The 7500-nt window shown below is 42.4% G+C and overlaps 2 protein-coding genes across 2 annotated transcripts in view; one reads left to right on the top strand and one right to left on the bottom strand.

Annotated features, from left to right (window-relative positions):
* Vps16B (Vacuolar protein sorting 16B) overlaps nucleotides 1–7500 on the top strand; it is a 512904-nt gene that overhangs the window by 62145 nt on the left and 443259 nt on the right. The window lies entirely within an intron of this gene.
* The window catches only part of LOC139755931 (carbonic anhydrase-related protein 10-like), a 341538-nt gene that overhangs the window by 157329 nt on the left and 176709 nt on the right, over nucleotides 1–7500 (bottom strand). The gene's annotated exons all lie outside the window — the stretch shown is intronic.

Genomic DNA, 7500 nt, shown 5'->3' with positions numbered 1-7500 from the left:
ACATAATTGATAACTCAAGTGCCGTTATTAAAGTTAAATCTTTGTGAAGTTCAGGAACCTGGAGAGATTGTACAGTGACTACATCTATAAGGTGGAAAATGACTCAAATCTAATGGTCGTGAATGATTAGACTGCCCAGGGAACACAATTAAAGTCGGTCTTGACGAGTGAGCCTGGATGATTAAAGTTGTTCAGTCATCACTTGTATACTTTAGCTCACACAATTAAAGTAGGTCTTGAAGAGTGTCTTGTGAGCCTGGATGATTAAAGTTGTTCAGTAATCACTTGTATACTTTAGCTCACACAATTAAAGTCGGTCTTGAAGAGTGTCTTGTGAGCCTGGATGATTAAAGTTGTTCAGTAATCACTTGTGTACTGAGCTCAGTAATCGTTTGATCGTACTGTAGAGAGATTTATGTAGCCTCTGATGTTGGTGGAGAATTGATACGTGTGATGAGTACGTGGAAGGGAATTTGATTAGATTTTCATGATTAATAGGAATTTGATTAAATTTTCATGATTAATGGGAATTTGATTAAATTTTCATGATTAATGGGAATTTGATTAAATTCTCATGATTAAAGGGAATTTGATTAGATTTTCATGATTAATAGGAATTTGATTAGATTTTCATGATTAATAGGAATTTGATTAGATTTTCATGATTAATGGGAATTTGATTAGATTTTCATGATTAATGGGAATTTGATTAGATTTTCATGATTAATAGGAATTTGATTAGATTTTCATGATTAATAGGAATTTGATTAAATTTTCATGATTAAAGGAAATTTGATTAAATTTTCATGATTAAAGGGAATTTGATTAGATTTTCATGATTAATAGGAATTTGATTAGATTTTCATGATTAATGGGAATTTGATTAGATTTTCATGATTAATGGGAATTTGATTAGATTTTCATGATTAATGGGAATTTGATTAGATTTTCATGATTAATAGGAATTTGATTAGATTTTCATGATTAATAGGAATTTGATTAGATTTTCATGATTAATGGGAATTTGATTAAATATTCATGATTAATGGGAATCACGAGTATGTTTTTTTTGTGTTGAAATTTTTTTTTTTACGATGGTGTGCAGAGGCAAGGTGATATATATATATATATATATATATATATATATATATATATATATATATATATATATATATATATATATATATATATATATATATATATATGTGAGCGTAAAAGAGAACTGCAATTCTTTTTTGTTTCATTCTGTAATTTACAGCAATTTACGCGTAATTTACACGTAATTTTCAACGTTTACATTATGTTTGACTTGTCGTTTTGGTGTATGCCATGATCTTCAAGCTTTCTGAAGTACTTTATGAAGGTGTCTTAATATTTCCGTACGTTTTCTTTGATTTCTTAATAATTTGGACTATTGCTAATCATAAGTTCTTGCTGAGTTGATAATAATTTCCACCTGATAATTTCTGTATCCTTATTCTGTCACTGTCAATGTAGACTGGGAGTCTGGGATCGTAATTACAATCCTTCAGTAGATAATCGTGTCATAGGATATTGCCCCTCGTGTTATCATTACGTCCTACATATCTACTGTCCTTCGGCTGATAGATAACCTTTTGTGTTATTTTGTCCTTCCTTGAAAATGTCCTCCAGCAGATAACCCCGTCATAGACCATCAGGTCGTGTGGTCTGTGTCCCTCCCATGTACTTTCCTCCAGCAGATAACCCCGTCATAAGACCACCAGGTCTCCTGTTTGTTATCTGTCCTTCCCATTCGCTCTTCTCCAGCAGTTGTGATCTTGTCATAGACCATCAGGTTGTTTGGTGTGTGTCCCTCCTATGTACTGTCCTCCTGCAGATAACTCCGTCATAAGACCATCAATAACCTGTTATCTGTCTCCTTCCCATGAGCTTTCCTCTTCATATAACCTCGTCATAGACCAATCAGGTCTTCTGGTATATGTCCCACCCATGTATTGTCCTTCAGCCAGATAACCTCGTCATAGACCATCAGGTCTTCTGGTATATGTCCCTCCCACGCACTGTCCTCCAACAAGATAACCTCGTCATAGACCATCAGGTCTTCTGGTATACCCCCCTCCCCACGTCTAGTCATGTCTGAGTCGCAGTTCTTGTTGGAACAAACCCATAGCTTTACCCTGATGTGGTCACCAGAGTGGATCAGCAGTACAAGCAGCGTGACACATTATGTCACCAGTAGTTTTGCCTCCCCCCGGAGCCTTCACCCACCCTCAGGGCCGACGTTGGCTGGCATATATTTGATACAGGTTTGCCAGCTGACTTCCTCAACACAGCTGGTCTCTGCCTGCTCACCGATCCGGCAACACGAAGACATCCATATTCACCTCTTTAATGAAGGACAGCCGAGGGATACTCTTCTCTCTCTCTCTGCCTGTCTGTCTGTCTGTCTGTCTGTCTCTGTCTGTCTGTCTCTCTCTCTCTCTCTCTCTCTCTCTCTCTCTCTCTCTCTCTCTCTCTCTCTCTCTCTCTCTCTCTCTCTCTCTCTCTCTCTCTCTCTCTCTCTCTCTCTCATATAGACCCCCCCCCCGGCCCCCCTCACTTTCTCTTAAGAGAAAAAGAGGCTCTGCCAATTCTGCCCCCTTCCTTTGTCGAACAGGTTGCCGGAGGTAAAAGCTGGTCGGCATCTGGAATGAAACGATGAAGGGAGGAAGGATTGGCCATTTGGTGATCCAGGTTCTTTATGGAGAGAGAGAGAGAGAGAGAGAGAGAGAGAGAGAGAGAGAGAGAGAGAGAGAGAGAGAGGCTGGCTATTCGCATTTCGAAATCGCTCCATTCTGATGGGCAGGCGTGGCCCTTAACGAAGAGGTAGCCAGCCTTACGGTCATTGTGTTTCTGATGGGTAATCATCACCTTGATATGGAAGAGGTCGACAATCATACAGTCTCCGTGTTCTGATGGGCAGTCGTGGTCCTAACGAAGAGGTAGCCAGCCTTACGGTCATTGTGTTTCTGATGGGTAAACATCACCTTGATGTGGAAGAGGTCGACAATCCTACAGTCTCCGTGTTCTGATGGGCAGGCGTGGTCCTAACGAAGAGGTAGCCAGCCTTACAGTCCCTGTGTTTCTGATGGGTTAACATCACCTTGATGTGGAAGAGGTCGACAATCATACAGTCTCTGTGTTCTGATGGGCAGTCATGCGCTTAAAAGAGGAGAAGAGGTCGCCAGTCACACTGTCTTTACGTTCTGATTGGCCGTCATGTTCTTAACGAAGAGGTTGAAGCCATACACCGTCTGTGTGTTCTGATTGGCAGCCATGGCCTTCACAAAGATATACGAGGGAGCCAGACAATCTGACATTCAGATTGGTCATATAATCGCCCAGCCATCCATACTGAAGACTGATTGGCCATTCACCAGCCATTCAGAAGGGCCCAGTTGCGAGTCCAGCTGGAGTAAAAGTAATAGGAAAAAAAAAGAAAAGAAAAGAATTTATGAAAACGGGATGGGGTCGAAATTGCCGTACCCCACGGAATTGTATTTTCGTAGAAAACGATGGACGTTTTCGGGTGGTCATTCGCCAGGGACATTATACAACAACAACAGCAACTACAACAACAGCAGCAGCAACAACAACAGAAGCAGCGAAACAACTCTAAGGTTGGAGATCCTTACCGATGATCTAAGATTTCCGATATTAGGATCCTGGTCAGCGTTTGGTCTTTGTAATATAGTGGGATAAACTTGATCTTATGGACACACACACACGCACACACACACACACACACACACACACACATATATATATATATGTCTTGCAAAGACGATTACGTTCACCTCAATTCTTTGGGCATTCTTCCTTCGTCTCTCTCTCTCTCTCTCTCTCTCTCTCTCTCTCTCTCTCTCTCTCTCTCTCTCTCTCTCTCTCTCTCTCTCTCTCTCTCTCTCTCTCTCTCTCTCCCCCCCCGGCTATAATGACCGTGGAATTCCTGTGGCCATACATATCTCCTTTATCCCCTGTTAGGCTAATACCAATACCATCATGTCTAAGGGTGAAGCCAAGGAACCTTTACCTCTCGCAATGATGTTCGAAAGAGAAGTGACGGAATTACTCACCCCCTCCCTGTGTAGACGTCTCCATACGGTGATGATAATGAGGAGGTAACGTGCCGATAGTGTGGTATGGAGAGATAAAGTACTTGGGACGTCTTTATGAAAACTTGACACACGATAAAGAGATGTGGAGGATCTGACGTAATTGTTGAAGCTTGTTTCACTTGTTTGACGTAGTTTTTGATTCTTGTTTCACATATTGACGTAGTTGTTGACTCTTGTTTCACTTCTTTGGCGCAGTTGTTGATTCTTGTTTCACTTTTTTGACGTAGTTTTTCATTTTTGTTTCACTTGTTGACGTAGTTGTTGACTCTTGTTTCACTTCTTTGACGTAGTTGTTGATTCTTGCTTCACTTGTTTGACGTAGTTGTTGATTCTTGTTTCACTTGTTTGTTGTAGTCGTTGAAATTTGTTTCACTTGTTTGTTCAAGGTCTTGGACAATCATATGTTTACCAAATGGCGTCCTAGCTTCGTCTCTTCGTTGTATATCAACTGACTGTTATATTTCTCTCTTGTGTCTCCCCTGATGATGTGATTATTACACGAAAGTGCACTTGGGAACTTATCGTGTTTCATTTTCCCCGTGGACTCATAGGAACATCTTGATCACGCGCAAAATTGTGATCCTATCCAATATATATATATATATATATATATATATATATATATATATATATATATATATATATATATATATATATATATATATTGATTCATAGATCAGAGTTTAATGCGCTTTAGACAACGGTATGTGGAGGAGGAGCAACATTTTTAATTACCGTAGTTCTGGGTGAGCTTAATGCATTGTGGTCATATTAACTTCAGCACTTATACCACCGCTAAAGCTTGAGCGATAACCACATGGTTATGACTTTGATACGCTGATGTGCCCTGTACGCGTAGAAACAGTTTGAAGGAGAACAGGTAAACATGTAGGTATTTACTATACTTAGATTATCATCAGTATCATATCATTATCATAATCATGATGATTGTTATCATTAATGTTATCATTCAGAGCCCAAAGCATTAGATCTATGACCTGTTATCAACACAGGTTATTATGTAATCCTCTCTAACCCGGCCGTCCAGTCATCACTTGCAGACTGTAACACAACACATGTGTAACGTGATGTCACAAGTTACCAAGTCTGGCCCGGGGACGTGATGGACGTAGGAAGGGTTTACCTCCATGTCCTTATGACCAGGCAGGGTCATGACCTGGTGACCAGGCAAAGTTATGACCTGGTGACCAGGCAGGGTCATGACCTGGTGACCAGGCCGGGTCATGACCTGGTGACCGGGCCGGGTCATGACCTGGTGACCAGGCCGGGTCATGACCTAGTGACCAGACAGGGTCATGACCTAGTGACCAGACAGGGTCATGACCTAGTGACCAGGCCGGGTCATGAACTAGTGACCAGGCAGGGCCATGACCTAGTGACCAGACAGGGTCATGACCTGGTGACCGGGCAGGGTCATGACCTGGTGACCAGGCAGGGTCATGACCTAGTGACCAGGCAGGGCCAGGACCTGGTGACCAGGCAGGGTCATGTACCGCTGACCAGACTCAAGGGAGGATGTGAGTGTAGACACACTCAATATCTGTTAGAATTGAGACATCCATTTGTCATCGAGATGCTGTGGAACTCGACTGTCTTCCCTCTATATATTATGTAACCTTCCGTCCCACTCCCCATCTTGAGAAGCAAGCTTGGCCCCTAACTTGTAATCGTTTGCCAATTGAGTTAAACCAAGTCCCTGACTAGCCAAGTGTAGCGGTAGGATTCGCTTCCTACAACACACTTCAGTTGTGAGAACTTCGTTGTAGGGTTTCAAGCTGTTGTGGAGGGTTAAGTGGGCGATGTTCCAAGTGTGTCAGAACTCCTCCAGGAACGATGGACTGACTGTCTTCCATGGAAACCCGAAGTTGACTGCCTTCAGCTGCCTCGGTGCAGAGATCATCAGCTTTGTGCGATCTTTGAATTCACGAAGGAGGAGGAGGAGAAGGAGGAGAAGCGTCTCGACTTACGTAGTACAGCTCTGATCTTGTACTGGATATTCACGGAGGAGGAGGAGGAGGAGGAGGAGGAGGAGGAGGAGGAGAAGCGTCTCGACTTACGTAGTACAGCTCTGATCTTGAACTGGATCTTCGAATATTTACGTGCATTCCGTCCCACTGAAGACCAAGGCAGAGTGCAATGGGACCAAAGGATTCAATCGTATGTAGACAAGAAACTCACGATCCGTAGACTTTAATGGGTTCACTCGCTGCCTCAGTTTAACTCGAATGTACCTTCATTGTTACGTAGGGAAATTTACGGAGTGAGATTATGTTTCCGGTAAGTAGCAGGGGAGCTCCCTAACTTTTCTCTGTTACTACGTTAAACATTTGCCGTGGGTCGACGTTGATTACAACAGTCAACAAGTTCATGCAAATTATTCCAGTGGCGGCTGTAGACCCCAGCTGAAGGCAGCCTCGGGATAGAGGACATGGAGGACGTATAGAGGATCAACAGTAACAACTGACTGCGTTGTGTTGTGGACTGAGCATGGTCCACCTTGAAGGGTTCGCTTCAGCGGAGGGCGTCAGCCTCATGACCGTCCCGTCGTGCTTGTCCACGTATCATGACCTGCTGAAGCCTTGTCGTCCACATGAACCATGATGCAGGTCATGTCATCAGCGAGAACGTACGTAAACAGTCACTGGTGTCCCGACACCAGCAGGTGCACGGCTTGAACCACAGGCGAGGGAGCTGTTGGTTATGTATTGTGACAGACGGACGGACAGACAGGTAGGCAGACAGAACGGCACACAGAAACACAGAATGACTTAATTGGTCAGAGAAAAGAAGCGGTAGAAAAGAATTAGAATAAGATGAAGGACCAGAAGAAGAAGAAGAAAAAAAAGAAGAAACAGAAGGAGTAACAGAAGGAGAAGAAGAAGAAGAAGAAACAGAAGAAGGAAAAGAAGAAGAAGAAACAGAAGGAGAAACAGAAGAAGAAGAAGAAGAAAAAGGAAAAAGAAGAAGAAACAGAAGGAGAAACTGAAGAAGAAGAAGAAACAGAAGGAGGAAAAAGAAGAAGGAGAAGAAACAGAAGGAGAAAATGAAGAAGAAGAAACAGAAGAAAACGAAGAAGAAACAGGAGAAGAGGAAAACACCAGATCGGCTGGGAAGAAAACAGTAGAGAATATAAACACGTTGTTATTGCCGCGTCTGTGATCAATTCGTGTGAACGAAAACGTGCAGGAAGAGTTTTATGGCGGCCGAGAACAAAATGTTTGAATGTTCCAACTTTAATGGAGAAACTTTCAGCCAAGGTCAGGCTTCACTTCTGTTTGGAAAAATCAGCGAGAGAGAAAGAGAGAGAGACAGACAGAGAGACTGTTGACACTTGTGTAAA

This window comes from Panulirus ornatus, chromosome 20 (assembly GCF_036320965.1).
Source record: "Panulirus ornatus isolate Po-2019 chromosome 20, ASM3632096v1, whole genome shotgun sequence".
In the NCBI taxonomy this organism is placed as follows: domain Eukaryota; kingdom Metazoa; phylum Arthropoda; class Malacostraca; order Decapoda; family Palinuridae; genus Panulirus; species Panulirus ornatus.
This window is presented reverse-complemented; position numbering and strand designations above follow the sequence as displayed.